This window comes from Limulus polyphemus, unplaced genomic scaffold (genome assembly GCF_000517525.1).
Source record: "Limulus polyphemus unplaced genomic scaffold, Limulus_polyphemus-2.1.2 Scaffold666, whole genome shotgun sequence".
Taxonomy (NCBI): Eukaryota; Metazoa; Arthropoda; class Merostomata; order Xiphosura; family Limulidae; genus Limulus; species Limulus polyphemus.
Genome location: NW_013666276.1, coordinates 351,622 through 370,041, shown reverse-complemented (window position 1 = coordinate 370,041; position 18,420 = coordinate 351,622). Strand labels below are relative to the sequence as shown.

Genomic DNA, 18,420 nt, shown 5'->3' with positions numbered 1-18,420 from the left:
CTGCGTGTATCAATCTTGTTGGCAAATATCATAAACTGACTGTATATCGGCTTTTACTTAACTGCTAAATCCAAAGTATAATTTAACTACTAAATTATCAGTTAACTCAATTTCAAACTGAGTAAAGATTACTGGTGACAAGCTGCCTCAGTTAATTTCCAATGTATAAGAAGCTCTCCAAAAATCTCATCATGAAGGAAGGGTGCATCCAGAGGTTCTCGAGATAAAATTGAGTAATGTGACTCAAGAAAGTAATGCATCCCTGAAACAAAGGTATCAAAGTAACTGAGATGCTGCAGGAGAACCAAAAGCAAAGGTGGTGGGAACAGTACAACAAATTCATTAAAAGATGAAGCACACACAGTTGAAGCAACAGTAGCACGAGGTCAGAAATTCTGGGTCTGAAATTAGACGGGAACCAACTACCTGATGTACACCAGCAGAAGCATCATGGACTGTCAGAGTGTCTCCAGTCACCACTGAAACAGTAAAAGACAACTACTGGTGTAAAGTTTCAGGACTTTGGAATATTGAAAAATATGAATACATGATTTTATGGTCAAGCTGTTTTAAAGATCTGGTATGTTCATGGTACATATGAAATCCATTGAATACTAATAGATTGTAGGTGATCAGGTGAACACTCTCATACTGCATTTCTATGTCTTCAGAGAGTTTCAGGATGAGAATCATTTCATTCTCTGTCATTCAGGGCTGATTTAAGAAACATAATAGACTTGGAATGTTTGCCATAACACCTATAGTCTCCTGTGCTCAATGCAATATAGAACGTTTGGGATGTGTTTGAATATTAGATTAGGAGCAGATCATGGTGATATCTTTTTTCTGAGATAATCGCACACTGCACTCATTGAGAAATGGTACCAACTTCTATACAGATATCTATTATCATCTTATAGAGTCAATACCACATTTTGATGAAACCAAAGAGATTGATGTGGAGGGAAACCTTGTCATCCATCCATAGGCCCCAGAATTCCTGACTGTTGAGATATGCACCCAATTCTGAAGCGAGGCATCTATGAAAAGATGGATCTCTGGAAGAGGTGGCAGCAGAGTAACACCTATCATAGTAGTGTTCTGATCTAACAATCACTTGAGATAGAAGATGTTTATCCTGAATAAGGAGACTGGGAATCCAGTGGATCACTGTTAATAATCCATTGGTCACATAGATACCACTGATGGAATCTCATGTGCACTCATCCAAAAGAATGAGATTTGAGTGATTCCCATTTCTCCAAAAGAGAAAGAACCATACACACAGTGGGAGAAGGAGACATGAGTAGGGGTCAAACTGCCTGTTTGTTCCACAGCATGGAGGCAAATGGGAATTGGCTGAGCCTGATTGAGATACATGTTGAAAAAGACACCTAGATGGATGGTATATTGTGTTGGAGTGAGAACAAATTTCTTGGCTCAAATAATAAATCTTCCCTTGGTTGCTTTGGAAAGCAGTATCTGGGTGTGACATCCTGCCAACTGAGGAGATGGTGCCATGTAATGGTGTGTGCACAGGCCCAGGGAATGGAGGTGATGAGAAAAACTTTGTACAATTCAGCAGAAAACATATGGTGCTAATGCTAGTCCAAAGGACAGAGCCCTGAACTGCAGCACTTGACCCTTGTGCACAAAATGCAGGTAGTGGAGGGATGACTCTGCTATGTGAACGTGCAGACAGGTGTAGGTGATATCAAACATGGTCATCCACAGTCCTGGCAAAAGATGCCAACACAGAGTGAGGAATGACTCCATTGTGAAATTTGGAAGATCTAGGAATTGATTTAGATGAGAAAGATCAATGGCTGCATGCCAATCTCCCATCTTCTTGGGTACAACAAACAAGCAGGAATAAAACTCTTTCTACTGCCCCCTTGACCAACAAATCTCTGATAGCCGTAGAACTAAGTTCTGAAATCCAAGGATCGGTGGGAGCCATAAACACCACAGGTTGGAGGATAATGGTGGTGGAGATGTGAACTGAATGACTAATCCTGATGCAAGGACCTATAGTACCCATGGATCCATGGTAAAGGTTTTCCACATGTTCAGAAATTCTCAGAGCCAAGCTTCCACAGATCCCAAAGGCATACGGTGGTCACCACTGTATCTGGTGGTATTCTCACCAAGTAGATGAACTTTGTGGATATGGGCAGAATCTATTCTTGGTATCAATGAACCGATGGGCTGATGTTGAGGGTCAGGACACTCAAATATGGGTGGAACTATGACCCCCAATAAAAGCTGGGGAAAGTCGAGAAGCCAACAACAAAAGGGGAAGACTCTGGAACAACCACAACAATCAATTGTTGGAGTAGGTACCTCACATAACTCATGGAGGGCTGCATAAAGTAAACAATAAACCAGCCAATAGACTAGGGAAAGTGCAGAAACTGACAACTGAGCTAAGGTGGATGCTAACAATGGTCCCAACTCATCATCATATAGTATGTTGTTTTGACAAACATGGCTGACAAGGCAGAGCTGTTCTTTCACGTAACTGAGTAGTAAACTTCCCAGCATAAACTGCAATATCAGGAGATGGAGGGAGAACCAGGTACTTGCTTTCAGACCTTTCTGCCATCAAGGAAGGAGCAAACTCAAAAGCAGCCTTGGAAAGACTCAAAATATCACACACTCAATTTACAAACTGAAGAAAAGAAGCCAGAGGTGGATGATCCAAATTGGCCTCATAAGAAACCAATAGAGTACAGGAAGATGCTGGTAAAAGCGAATCTAAATTCTCTCCAGAATGTCCAGGATCACCCGCATGTGCAGTCTCAGAGCCCCCCGGAGAAATACCACTGGACCAAATGTATGTCCCTATCTCACAATGGATAAAGTCACAGAGAGCCTCAGCCAAGAGTAACTCCCATCACCCATTTCTTGAGCAACACTAGATATCAGAGATGGGATAGCAGAGGCCTGATTTGCCTCCGTGCTGGATTCATTAATACAGGAATTCATGTTGTATATCGGTTTGCTTGTTTTTTTGTGCAAAAATCAAATAGGTAACATGGAGAATGTTCAATTTATCTCCAACAGTTGTACTACAGAGAAACTCATTAGTGAACACTTTGTTGAGAAAAAGTGACAATGTTATCTGAAGGAGGTGCTTATACACAGTACCAGGATACAGAGCGCATTGACGTAGGTGGAGAGTGTCACAAGATAGATATTGCCAAGGGTAATTAAGTTGGCACTAAAATGCTGGAGCAAGCAAGAAAAAAATCAAACCAATGCTATTTAAGGGCAAAGGAAAATAAACCATCACAGTCAAGAAATAGCTGTAGTGTGAGAGGAGGTAAGTATGTTTTGGAAATACAGCTTTATAATCGAAGTATATATCAAAGAAAGAGCTGTTACACACCCTTTCCAAAACAGATCACTTGATGGTGGTATTACACTATCTACAAAGTTCCACAAGATATCATCACGTAGATCTGAAATATTCCAATCTACTGCAAATGTATATCACAGTAGTCATATAACTAGCTAACTTGCATATTCAAAATCATTTTAATGGAGTTTTATGGTGCAAAGCAACTAGGCTATCTGCACCAATCATTTTAATAAAACATACTGAGCCCTTTGTATATTCAAGGATATTATTCTAGTTTTTAAATTAAAAATAAACATAAAAGTGAATAAAAAACCTATTCATTCATTACAAAATAATTAAAACCAAAGACTTTTCCTTTTCCAGATATAATTATTAAATTTTCTTCTACTTTTACATTCTGCTTCAAAAAATCTTAATCATTCTTACCAGCTGGTAAAGATTTTCCCAGAAATCCTGAGTCATTAATCTAAATGCTGATAGCAATGCCCAGGGAAATGTATCAAAACTTGTATAGCCATAATTAGGATTGTCACCATAACCTTGAAGGCACATATATCCTGGTGGACACACTCTATAAAAATAAATGTGCAGGATTTTAAAATTTGTTAGGAAGTAATGCAAGTTAAAGGTATTTTATAGTAACAAGCACTTGTTCTTAAAATCATATGTAAATTTAACATTTAGGTTCAAGAACTTTCACCACAGAAGTATTATATGTATAAGTGCTGGTTCATACAAAGTTTTTAACTTCAATTCAAATTAAGTTAAGTTAAATGTATGTATTGTAACAACTATCATAAGCACAACTGAAATGTTGACAACATTTTAGTTATCTATTTATTGATGGAACATATAACTGTACAATATCAGGTTTTCTAACTTATACATGATCATATTTGAGCAAACAGACTCACCCACACAAATAATAGAACTGAGTGATTAATTCAATATAATCGATTACATATGAGCTTTGACCATTGTCATGTAAAATATTTAATTCAACAAAATTAAACCTGAATTGATTAATGTCACAAAAATAATCAACTAACTAGAATTAATGTTTCCAATTATTACTATATGTAATTAATTCTACTATCCAAGTAATTAAAACATTACCATGATGATTTCTCATTATCTTTTTTAATTAATTCAAGGTTGTACAACTTAATCAGTTCCTGTCAAAAATTCAAGAAAATACTCAACTAATCAAAATTAGTGTTTCCAATTATTACTATATGTATATCTTTACTTCAACTATCCAAATCTCATATAAGAATAATCAATTAGTTGATTGTAATCAATTAATGAGCCTGATGAGTAATAAGTTATCAAGTTCCACTAACTATCCAGCTCAAACAAATAAACTACTAAAAATATGAAGAACACTTATTACTGAAAACTTCTGACACAGAGAATGCGAAGTACTTATAAAACAAAATATTCACAAAAAAGATGTGTCCTTATCAAATTTCAACCTAGAATCTTAATTTATTTTTAAATATATCTTACTTTGCCCCAGAACTGTTTCCACATACTTGATAAACTCCATCTTCTTCATACCAATTAGCTAGTTGAATAAAGAAAATAATATTTAAAAGAACATCTGCACAAGAACGAATGTAATATAATAATTACAAGTCATTTACCTCAAGATACCACTGGATTACTAATGAAGAAAAGCTAGTCTGGTTAACAGATCCCTTATCAACTCTCATAACAACAGTACATTTATCATAATTTCCAAAATTTACGATACAATTACTATCAATTCTAATAGGTCAACTGATTTTAATTTAACTGGCTCTTACAAATTTCTTTACTGCACATGGATGTTCTTACACTTCCCTACAAACTCAATAAAGAAATTTTGAAGTTTTAGACTATCCATTTTAAATGCATCTTTAATAGAAGTCTATTAATTAGTAGTTTAAACAGAGATTCTATTAAGTCACTGAATATGAAGAAGAAAAACAATCATAAAATCAGTTTTACATTAGACATTTGTATTACAAAATACTATCTTTAACAGTTAGGTTTATAAATACAATGCAAAATAGTTTGTTTTAATATCTATGTATTGTACATTTGTCACAATTATTATATTAAATAAGATTAGTTATTAGTAATATATCATGAAGAAAAAAGGATATATTCATGCGGTTATATAAGGAATCAACAGTTTAAAGGTTACCAATAAATAATCAAAACCATACAAACAATGTATATTGTAGTTAGATTAATAACTTATTTATATGTAGGGGTTTTGTCAAGAATATTAAGGTGTTATTTATATATATATATATATATATTTACATATATATATATAAACCAAGGACAACAAGGAGCCTTCTAGTCCATTTAAGCCATTCCACCCATTACATCTAACTCGAAAATAAAAATAAAACACTCAAATCCAACCCTTATTATTCAAATATTTATCAAGCTTTCCCTTAAACTCCCTTAACTGGATACATTAACTGGATTTACTAAATCTATCATATATTCAACCAACTCAACAAATATTCCTAATCTTTTTGTAAAGCAGCAGCATCCTCCTCACAGCCAGCAACATCCAAAACTTTAACATCATCAACAAATTTAAATAATTTATTGATTATTCATTTACCCATGTCGTTGATATAAATCGAATAGAGCAAAGGTCCTAAGACTGAGCCCTGAGGTACCCCACTTGTGAAATTAATCCAGTTTGATTGAACTACATTTATAACAACCTTTTATGCAGCCAGTTTTCTATCCAGTGAGTCAACCTATCCCTATCATCTACAGAAATAACATTTTTACAAGCACTTCATGTGAAACCTAGTCAAATGTTTATGAAAATTCAGATACACAACATCCACACATGTACCCTCATCTACATAAGCGGTAACCTCTTCAAAAAATGTCAAAAATTAGCATGTCAAGATTTTCTGCTAGTGAAACCCTGTTGACATTCCAACAAAATTTGAAACTTTGTTAAAACACTTTGCAAAACATCTTTTATCACTTTCAAAATTTTTACCCACTACTGATGTAAATATCTATCACTTCCCTTGATAAAAAGAGTAATGTTATGACAGGGGAAGTCACGCGATGTTGGGAGCATGCGTGCCGGATTTTTTAGAAGGATCATTAATTTTCCTGGCAACCCTAGTTTGTTCGAGCCACCCTCTTTTTAAGTATATAAGCCTAGCAAGAAAAACCAGTGCAATCGGGCAGATTGATTGAAGAGATATAGATAGATATTGAAGTGACAGATAATTGAATCAAGCAAACAGTAGGCACCGTAAGTAAAATGTGTGAATCACTGTGATTTATAGTGTTATAAAGGTTGTTAAGTTTAAAGTGACTGTAGAAATTCTTTGTATTACTAAAATTTGTATCAAGAAAGAATAGACAGTTTTAATTAAGAAAGGACTTGTATCGCCAAAGTTCCTTGGATAGAATTTATACCAGAAATTAACAAACGAACAGTTACGTAATAGTAACATTAGCCAACTTCCAATCTTCTTATGCCAACCCACTGTTCAAGGACTTAGAAAAAATTGTAACAAGTGGTTTAAATATACAATCCTTAACCTCCTTCAAAACTTTGTGCGTATGAAAAGCAAAAGTGTTAAATGGAACCTTTAACTAGGTCTTTTTATACAATATTTCAATGTGAAGTAATCTCTCAATTTTGGTAAAACAAATCTTTTAAAATATTTATAATGTGAATAAACTGGAGAAATCAGATTCCTTATCAGTTTTGAGGATAATAAGTTTTTGGAAAGGGTTCAGAAGAGAACTACTAGGATAATACCCAGGATGGAAGGGTCATACAAGGACATGTTAAGATCTCTGAAATTATTTTCTCTTGAAAGAGCAAGAGGGGATCTGATTGAAGATTTTATTATCACCAACTGAATTGATGTGTCAATGTATCATCTTTTTTCGTACTTAATGGTGGGAATGGTAGGACTAGAGGACAGAAGTGTAAATTCTGGCAGGGTAGGAGTCATCTTAAACTAAGACAGTTTTATTTTTCTAACAGGGTGGTTAGCTTTTGGAATGGGTTACCTTCAGATGTGGTGGATACAGTAAATGTAGGGTAATTTTCAGAGAAGATGCTATAATTATTTGAATGATAAGAGCTGGCTTAGAGTTTATTTTGTTTTTTTAAGTTTACTTAAATAGACAGGACAGATTATAAGGTGCAATAGGTCCTTTGTTATCCTTAAAGTTTATGTTATGTTCACAGTCTTAATCAGCTAGAAATAATGAACTAGCTTGTTATTACTAACAAAACTAATATAAGATATATGAAGTCTATAAAACAGGATTACTTACTATAATTTGAAACAAACTTCTCATATTCATAATCCGAGATGTTTGCTGGCCACTGTAAGATACACTTCTGAGTCAAAACACCCATATAAACTTGAAGACCCAACAAAGCAAAGATAGAGAGTGCAAAAACTGTCAAAATTATTACATCTTTCAGGTTTTTTACTGACTCTATCACAGCACCTACAATTGTTTTCAGACCTGTAATGACAAATTATTTCAAAGTAGTTACAATAACTGGAAATATGCATGTATAAAACAAAATTACCACCACATAAAAAAAAAAAAAAGGTAGTTTGGGCATTGTAAGTCAAATGCAAATGCATTTAATTGTGTGATCAAACCAACACTTTTCTAAAGTAACATAATTCACAAATTACTACTTCAAATTTATGATTCATTATATTACATAAAACTTTACCTGACAAATAAAGCATACAATATCACATCCAATATACTGTTCTACTGAAAGCTTGCTTGAACAACCTTTAATCTCATTAAACAAACAATAGTATGAAATACTAATGCATAACATGAAAAGACAAGCTAGACTAAAGTTAAGACAGTTTTGTTTTTTTACTAACAAGTTGACTTGTTTATGAAATGAGTTCCTATTAACAGTAGTGAAGACCAGCACCTTATGAGAATTTAAGAGAGGAACTGACAAATTTGTGAAAGTAAAATGCAATTAAGTTTTAATTTTTTTCTCAAGGGTAGGTGGATGTGCAAAAATAGTCTTGAAGTGCCACATGATCCCATCCATATGTTACGTTGAAATTAAAAATTTTGCAAATCAAATATCACTAGTTTAAATTTGGTAAACAAATTTTACATATTTCACAATTTCTAATTGTATTACTGTAGTACTGTTATGGTAACATCCCACTCCCAGTTCATCTATTCCCATTGGTAATAGACAAAATGGGATGAAACCTAAAAAATACAATCATCAGGTTCTCAAATATAGAATGAGGTTTAGATACAAATATTACTTCAGCACAGTTTTAGAAATAATGCATTTTTGTATTTGTACTGTTTACAATATTTACTGTACTGTTTAAAACATTCACACATTGACATGCACATATACCCTAAAAATAAATCATATAAAAACCTAGTTTGTTCTCAAGAAATTAGAAGGTTAGGAGGATGGTACAGATAGCAGAACAAAGAATTAAAGTTTGTCTTGCAAAACAGTGACACGAATAATAAATTCGCGCAGTAAATAGTTAAATTATATTACTGTAATTAGCGTAACCAAGTTCAATGTATGATAACAGAAATAATTATATAAAATTAATAGAAATTAGTATGGTCTCTGTCTAAACACAACTAATAGCAATACGAATCCAACTTTTAACTTTAACAGTTTAAGACCACACCTATCCATAGCCTTTCTATCCCTCGTACGATCATCAGTTTACAAAGCAAGCTCAAGAAATATAACAATAATACTACTGTCAGTTGTCTGTATGTTCAAGTAACTACTTCGCAGGATTTGGATGGACCTTCACCAAAATTGGTATGGATGGTCATTAGGCCACATGCCGGGGTACATACAAATTTAACGTTTTTCGTTTTGCGGCTTTTATGGGTGTTTTTTTACAGTTACAGCCTTACATATAAGGAAAGCAACCTTCATTAATCATGAATTTACATAACTTCTGTCCAGGGAACGGGTACTCCAGCTAGTAATAAATAAAGTTATCCCACAGAACTAGCCGATATATACAAGCAATATTAATGTACAAGCCAGTTTGTCTTGTCTTGTGGTAAAATTAGATGTATGCCTAATAGTTTCAAAAGTTCGTGATGTTATTTAATATTATCAACATAATAAACAGTACCAAAAATACCCCAAGACTGAATAAATCTAGTGTTTAAAATATGGGTGAGAAACCTCCTTTGTAAAAAATGAGAATCAGTTTATAAGCACTGTCCATGAAATGTTATAATGTTGGACAAATTAATTTGTATCTAACAAATTGTAAGTAGTGTGACAAATTTATTATTATATATTTATTGTAATATCAACGTTTGTTTAGATTAAGTTTATATTTAAAAATATACATAGCTGTCTCTCTCTCTCTCCGAATCGGAATTTAGGTCGTTTATGACATGGGAGGGTCAAGTTCTAGTAGACCTCTTCCTCCCTACTGTGCTGCTATTATATTTTTCAATCTTCTTGGATTTGGGTCTTGGTTGGCTGGTTTGAAATGATTTGTTGAATTCTATTACTACTTTCCTTTTCAGGGCCACGTCCGTTTATGTTTTCAAGTTATATATGTGTGTAGCCTGATGTTTGCTTGGTATTTTTGTTCTGTGGATTTAATGGTAGGAAAAGTAAATGTGGTAATAGCGGTAGTAGTTGTTCTAGCGCTATTTTTGTGATTAGTGCGATTCAACCCTCTTCGTTTTGGGGGTTATTATATTTTTCTCGGAATATGCTAAATATATTTGTGACTGCCTCTGTTATTTTGTTTGTTAATTCCTGTATTTGAACATTGATTGGTTTAGTGTTCTTCATTTGTTCTGTTGTTTCTTCAGTTTGGGTGTGGGTTTTTACTGTCTGTGCTAGGGTTTGTGTTGTTGTTTCAGTTTGGGTGTGGGTTTTTAATGCCTGTCCAAATGTCTGTGTGGAAGATTGATTGTTTGTGTTGGTATTCTGTTGAGGTTTTGGTGTTGGTAGCAATGGTGTTTTTTTTTTTTGTTTTTTTTTGTGTGTGTACTGTTTACTTCATGATTTTGTGCTTGTGTGTTTGTGTTGTTTTGAATATTAATTATTCGTGTTTTAAAAGTTTTGTATTTCTGGCATCCCTTATAGTTTGCTGTTGGCAGTTACAGCAGTATGGCTGTGGGTTATTTCGTGGGCATTCAATGTTTCTGTGATCTCCTCCACACCCCACGCAGCGTGGGAGAGCTTTATATGCGACTGCCACATGTCCATAACGTTGGCAGTTGTAGCACTGGGTTAATACTACCGCTAGTATTTTAGTAGGTTCTACCATGTATCTTCGGTAACAGAGAATAATACCATTAGATGTTACAATCTATATGTCTTGTGTTTCTTGTACTTGTACCTTGATTAGGTTTGTGAGTCTCTGTGTTTTGTTGGAGAAAATCTGTTCTACTTTTGTGAATTGTATATTTTTATGTGTGAGTTCTGTTTCTATGTTTCGGTTTTTCCTGGCAGTTATTTAGATTTAAAAATAATTATTTCCTTCGGAAATAATTATTAATCTGGGGTGCTCGAAGATTAAACAATCCCCCTTCACCCTGCTCGTGGTAAAAGGTTACATGACGTTTAAAGGTCAGCGGAGTACTGAGCCGAATGGGCTAAGGGTAATTAAGTAAACAAAAGAAGAACATTTAAATTATACTGGAGTAACACTATGGTTTCTTCGCCACCCTGTTGAAGAATCTAAGCAAGCCAATGTAATCAAAGTGCTGCAATGTTTTAACTGCCAAAAGTTTGGCCACTCACTAGCCGTATGCACCGCATCCCCCAGATGAGTCAGGTGCGGGGAACTACACCAGGTAGCATAATGCCCCAAGAAGAGAGTAGAAACTTGTTGGGCCAACTGTGGCGGCCCGCACGCCGCATCCTACAAAGGCTGCCCCAAGTACTCCCAAGTCATCACTTTAAAAAGGAATCGACTACTGAAGAAACATCCAACAACCACCAGTGTTAAGCAAACACCACCAGATACGAGAGTGAACCATCCTGCAGCGTCAGAAGTCCCAGCAGCTCCCCAGCCAGCCACGACAGAGAAAAACACTTCATATGCTGAGGTAGCCAGCAATCCAAGGCCCAAACCAACACCCCAATCGACGCAGAAGCACTGAGTGTTGATTCAACGCATCGTAGCCTTCGTCACTGACGTGGTTCTCAGAGCTACGACAGGTCATATAGAAACCAGCGAGGAGCTTATTCAAGACCACCTGAGCTAACTATGGTCCTCAAATCCTCTCGTCACCTGCCAACCCCCCAAAAGTAATGCCAGCCTCCACACAATATTTCTACGGAATGTGCACATATCCTTCATGCCTGAAGAAATACGCCAAGCCCTGCTTACCACAAACAATTCCAAGATCCACGCTGTCCATCGCATCCAGTCCAAGAAAACAGGCTTAACCTCCACTTTCATGAAAGTTGTTACTACATCCAAACAGTCTGCAGATCTCATTCTCTCCCATGGCTGCTTCCTCGACTATCATCACTTCAGAGCTGAAAAACCCTACCGCAGGCCTCACCCACCCCATGCCTTCCCCAATCCAACCCCCATGCCTACATTTCTGAACACTACAAAGTCTACCACCGCCAACCAGATCCCTACCAGCCACCCCCAGAACATCTGAACAAGCTACCCAAACTTCTCCGACTCGTAAAACACGTGAGATGTCCACACAAACCACCACTGCAAGGAGGAAGAAAGCCACCCAGACACAGCCACCATTTACCACTGATGCCATTCAACAGACCACTAGCACGCATCCCAGCCCCAAGCCATTGTTTTCAACGTCTTACTCATCTGACGCCCTAGTTATCGGCACCTCCCCCGACCCCCACTCACCCGACGAACTTTTTCAGCCTTCCGATTTCTTGCCTCCGATACTGAGAACCCAACGCCTTTACCTCGAGCCCGGAGCCAGAAACTTAGCCTGTTCACTGCCACGATAAACTCCAGGAGGCCGCACAACGATTACAAGAATTAATCACCCCCCAGCACTGGTGTCCACTTTGCCTTCCCCACTTGCGACTTACTTCTTCTCAATAATAGAGCAGTGGTAACGGATCAGACAGTACCAGTGAAAGTGGGTTTTCCCGGGGCACTCCCGTTTCCCACACATTAAATTCCCGACATAGGATTTCTAAATCCCCGCCGCCCTGAAGGACCATCTGTCCGATATCGGCCGTTTTGTGTTTTGTCTAGCCTTAAGGTACTCTCTTCACTTTTCAAGCAGATAACCTCATCAAGCTCGACGTTTTTAAGGCTGACATGGATAAGTGGTGTTGGCTGTCCAGTTTTGGCTGATTTTATACGGTCAATGTGAGTGACTCCTATGTCCTAGCTTTCCAGTTCTCCTTTAATTTCCTCTGCTGATATGTCTTGAGCGACACCCCTGATAACTATTGCTTTCGTGGGTACTGGGTCTCCAGGTACGTGGATATTCAGAGAGGCACCTCCGAAGGCGTTGGTAGGCCATAGCTTCAAGAGTTTAGAGTAATCCCGGGGTTCTTTGCATTTGATTACAAGGCGTCCGCGGGCAAGTCGACGGACTTCGGTGAATGTGGTAGCTGGAAATAGTTTAAGTTCTTGTGCTATCTGTGGTTGGCGGTAGGTGAGTGGGATACCTTCGATTATGATGGCAGGTGGTGGTGCTGGTTGCTTGTAGTTGGTTGTTTTTTCCGTGGTCTTGTCTTTCTGGCTGCTGTGGGTAGTGCTCACTGGTGGTGTCTTAGACGACGTGTCCTTCTTTTCTGGCTGGTCTGGCTCTTTTATGGGGGACTCTTGGCTGCTAAGCGAAGTGTCACTAGTGTCTGATACATGGGTAGATGTTTCGTCGGATGACTCCATTTCCTCCTCAATGGCAGCTAAAAGTCGAAATTGCGACTTGGCGGAAAGCAGCTGGCCGCTGGCTCTTGTTCTCATGGTGTTGTCAGAAGTCCTGAAAAGGACTGATTAGGCTTAACTTTATCAATACCTAGAGGTTAACGATTAAGCTAAACACAGTGTATAGGCTTGACTGAAGTTAGAATTTGCTTAGTGCAATAACTCTTATCGATGCATATCTCGGCTTCCCGAGAGAGCTAACGTGATACACGTCTTCTCTCTACGAAAACTAGACTCCCTCTCATGAAAATGACCGGGAAAAAAAACAAAAAAAAAACTAAACGTGGCAGGGATTTAGTTTGAAGAAAGAGAGAACGAAGTTCTCTCTTCCCAACTGCGGTGCTCGGGAACAAACGTTCCCCTTCAACCCCGCGCATGTACTGTTCAACTTCGTGGCTCTGGAATTGTTATGACGTGCTGAGTCGTTGGTAGTTCGATAAATGGAGTCGGGAAGCCGTGCAGGCGTGTAGAGAGGCTCGAAACAGCTTCATGAAGTTTGGAGTCGTTTGTCGTGGCAGAGAGAAAGACCAAGACTTTAACCAAGCAACGACTTCCTATGGTTGTTTAAAATTCATGTCTATGTCTCACGTTTTTGTTGATTTTCTCTAGCGTTAGTTTCATATGATATGTTTTATTTTTTCAGTATAGGAGTTGTTTAAAGAAACTGGATTTTGAACGGGCCCTTTTCATGGTTGTGTTCTCTGGTGTAAGCCCGAGATAATTTTGGATGTGAGGGGAAACCGGAGTGCCCGGAGAAAACCCACTTTCACAGGTCAGACGCCGAATAATTTATCTGACCTGTGCCCAGGCTGAAAAGGAAGGAATAGCTATAATATGATATAGATAGTAACCCTTTCTGTGTGAGTTGTTTACTGTTATTTTGGCAGTGTAGATTGTAGGGGGAAAAGGTATTTTGTGGGTGCGCTTGATACTGTATGTAATGCTGCTGTTAGACTATTTCTTGTTCTTGCTTTGATGTAGTATTTGTAATTGTTGTTGTGGGGGGGGATTAGTCCAGAGAGCCCAACCCTGAAAAGGGTCTGTATAATTCTAACTCATTATAATGCTAATCCTTCAAATCATTCTAATTTAATCTCATTTCTCTAAAAAAATTCCTTAGCCAAAAATTAAAACTGAAAATTTAAAACATAATCATGTATTTTAAAAGATAATAAGGAAACTGGTTGCTTGGTGGAGGTCTTGGTCCTTCTCACTGCCCTGTCAGCTGTCCTCGAACTTCATGTGGCGGCTTCGATCCTTTCCGGCTGCCTGCGCGGCTTCCCGTCTCCACTCTCTAGAGCACTAAAGACTTAACCCGTCAAACAAATTAAGAAACACGAACTCAACCGATTACGCATTACGCGCGGGGTTGAAGGGGAACAAACGTTCCCGAGCACCCCAGTTGACCTTCAAACTAAACCCCTGCCACGATCATTTATTTTTATTTATTTGTAATCGAAGAGATTTCCGATTTCTGAGTTCGAAGCGGATAAACGTTATTGTTAATTTTTTCCGAATTTAAGTTTCCTAGTAGTTTTTATAAGCAGGTCTCTCCACGGTCCTTATTAGGACCTATAAAGACTATGCCGCGCTCACCTAACAAGACGCGGTCAGGCGTCACCACCAGGTCAGCAGGCAAACCCCTCTCCACTGAAGAGCTTAACAACATGCTAGAAAAGATACTGGACGAAGCGGTCTCTGACTACGCTTTGACCAGGGACGTAACCGACGATGGCGTGTCGAGTGCCTCATCACTCCACTCACTGGAAAACAATAATGATGATGGATTCACTACAGTGAAGAGGAAAAAGAAAAAGAAGACAACGGACATGGTAAGTATAAAAACAACAACCAACCCAACAAACACAACCAATAAACCACAAAACACTGAAGAAACCAAAACTTTAACAAACAAAACCTACCATGTTCCTGCTCTCATCATTGAGGGAATTCCATCACAATGCAGAATACCAAATATAGCAAAAGAAATAAGAAAACATTTTGAAAACCTGAACCTAAAAGATATTCGCAGACTTCCCAAAGGTGGTGTCCTTATTAAATGCATGACACCAAAAGATTATGCACACATCTTAGCCCACTGGCCCAAAACCGCTTTTGATGGAAAAACAACCATCCAATCCCCCCAAAACCCTAACACACAACCAGCCATTGTCATTAGAGGCGTCGACCTCGACATTCAAGACGACGAGATCGTCGAAGAGCTGAGCACTATCGGATATCACAAAACCAAGGTTGAACGAATTATTTCCTTCAAAACAAAAATGAAAACACCACTGGTCAAAGTAACCGTCGACAACAAAGATGATCCCGAAAAACTCTTAAAAGACGGTTGCTATCTATTTTTCAAGCACCACAACACTGAACCAGCAAAAACACCAGCGAGACAAATCCTACAGTGTTTCAATTGTCAAAAATTTGGACACAGTAAACCCTACTGCACGGCACCCCCCAAATGCGTTCGATGTTCTGGGCCACACGAGGTTGCTAATTGCCCTAACGAACGCAACCAAGTTACCTGCGCCAACTGCCAGGGCCCCCACGCGGCATGTTATAGAACCTGCCCCAAATTTGTTCAAGTACGGGACAGAGTCCTTTTCAAAAACACGCAGCCAGCACCTAATCACGCAGACTTCCCCCTACTATCCCGCCCACAACGCCAGCCACTGCTAGAAACACCACCTAGTAATATAAGTACACGACCGAATCACACAATCAAGCCCCCGGAACCAACGGTGTCAAACACACATGAGAACCAATCCACAAACTCACATAACCCCACTGGTTCTATCATCTCCTTCAACCCAGTAGAGTATACCAAGAACCTACTGGCTCTGCTAACAGAACTGAGCGAACAGCCAAACTTCTCCACACTGGAAGACTGCCTGCTAGTTCTCTGCAAACTTGCAAAGCGCTACTTTTCGCTCCCTAACCTAAAACCACATCACATTTCATTAAGAATCACGCAACGAACACTACAAACACAAAATTCACAAACAACATAAAACTATTACACCTAAACTGTCAAGGTGACTTAATCACAAAAAACACGAAATACATGACCTCAACAAACAAGTAAAAGCAGATATCATAATAACATCTGAAACCCTAGCCATAGAAAACCAAAATATAAATATACCCAGATTCAAATCTTACTCCATCCCCTACAAAGACAACAATAGAGGCATAACACTATACTGTAACAACAATCTGGTAAACAGCATTTCAATTGATGAAAAATTTACCTCAAAAGTAAACGAAATAATTTTTTGTAATATTCATATCAGCAACAGACCATCTCTCTCAATAGTCGCGCTTTACTGCTCCCCATCCAAAGCAATAGACCAATTAATTATAGGAGATTTAAACGCCCCACACAAAGACCTCAAAGGAAGACGAAACACCCCCAGAGGAACACTAATCCGTGACTAACCTAACCTAACCCTACCGCCAGTATATAATTACACCAAGACCGACTGTGAAAAATTCAATGAAACACTCAACAGTCAACTACCACCGCCAAATCACACAAGTTAACAACAAGCAAGACATAGATAAATACGTTGAAAATATCACACATGCCATAAAGAGAGCAATAACCGAAACAACCCCATCAACCTCAAGACACAATCTACACTCACACAATAATTGGACACTCACTCCAGAAATCCATGACTTAATATTAACACGTAGAAGACTAAGAAGACAACACAATTCATCTCGAGACCCCATGTTAAAAACCCAAATTAACAAACTGAGTACACAAATAAAAACAAACATAAAAATACTTAAGGAAATAAACTGGCTAGACTTCTGCAATAACTTAGAAAACAATAAACACAATCCCAAAGTATTTATCTATGTCTTCCTTGTTGTTAACTATATCTTGTTAGGTGAGCACGGCATAGTCTTTATAGGTCCTAATAAGGACCGAGGAGAGCTCTGCTAATAAAAACTACTAGGAAACTTAAATTCGGAGAAAATTAACAAGAACGTTTATCCTCTTCGAACTCAGAAATCTGAATCTTCGATTACTCAATTGGATTCTGCTTTTAAATTACACACTGCAGGATTGAAAGAGAGCCAATAGCGATCTCCTATGCGAACTAGAGGTCTGTCGCGAGAAGTGCGGCTGTCAAAGGCGGCTAAAAGTATCTGGTTGGATCTTGTACAGTTGATAAAAGTAAGTGGTAAGCCCCACACCATACGTCATACCATCCACGCCTAACTATCGACCTCGTCATACGACAGTATGCAGAGTGTCTCGTTTCCTACGCCACCGTTGATCATCGACGGACTACCTCTCGACTTCTCGCCGCGAGATACGGGCAACTTTATCTGCTGCTACAAACCTCAAGCCCGAGTGTTCCCTGAGTGAACCAGACGCCTTCGGAAAGGGGGTTTACTCCTTCAACCCAAGACACCGAACGATTATAATTACCTAAGCTAACCATGGTCCTCAAATCCTCCCGTCACCTGCCAAACCCCAAAAGTAATGCCAGTCTCCATACGATATTTCTACGGAACGTGCACATATCCTTCACGCCTGAAGAAATACGCCAAGCCCTGCTTACCACAACCAATTCCAAGATCCACGCTGTCCACCGCATACAGTCAAAAGAAAACAGGCCTACCCTCCACTTTTATGAAAATTGTTACAACATCCAAACAGACTGCAGATCACATTTTATCCCAAGGCTCCTTCTTCGACTGTCATCACTTCAGAGCAGAAAAACCATACCGAAAGCCTCACCCACCACATACCTTTCCTAATCCAACCCCCTTGCCTACATTTCTTAACACCACGAAGACAACCGCCGTCAACCAGATCCCTACCAGCCACCCCAGAACATCCGACCAAGCTACCCAAACTTCTCCGACTCGTAAAACACGTGAGATGTCCACACAAACCACCACTGCAAGGAGGAAGAAAGCCACCCAGACACAGCCACCATTTACCACTGACGCCATAAAACAGACCACCAGCACGCATCTCAGCCCCAAGCCATTGTCTCCAACACCTTCAACGTCTAACTCATCGGACGCCCTAGTTATCGACCCCTCCCCCGACCCCCACGAACCTTTCTCAGCCTTCCG

The 18,420-nt window shown here is 38.5% G+C and overlaps 1 pseudogene; it reads right to left on the bottom strand.

The window, feature by feature from the left end:
• LOC106459830 overlaps positions 1-18,420 on the bottom strand; it is a 180,007-nt pseudogene that overhangs the window by 95,951 nt on the left and 65,636 nt on the right.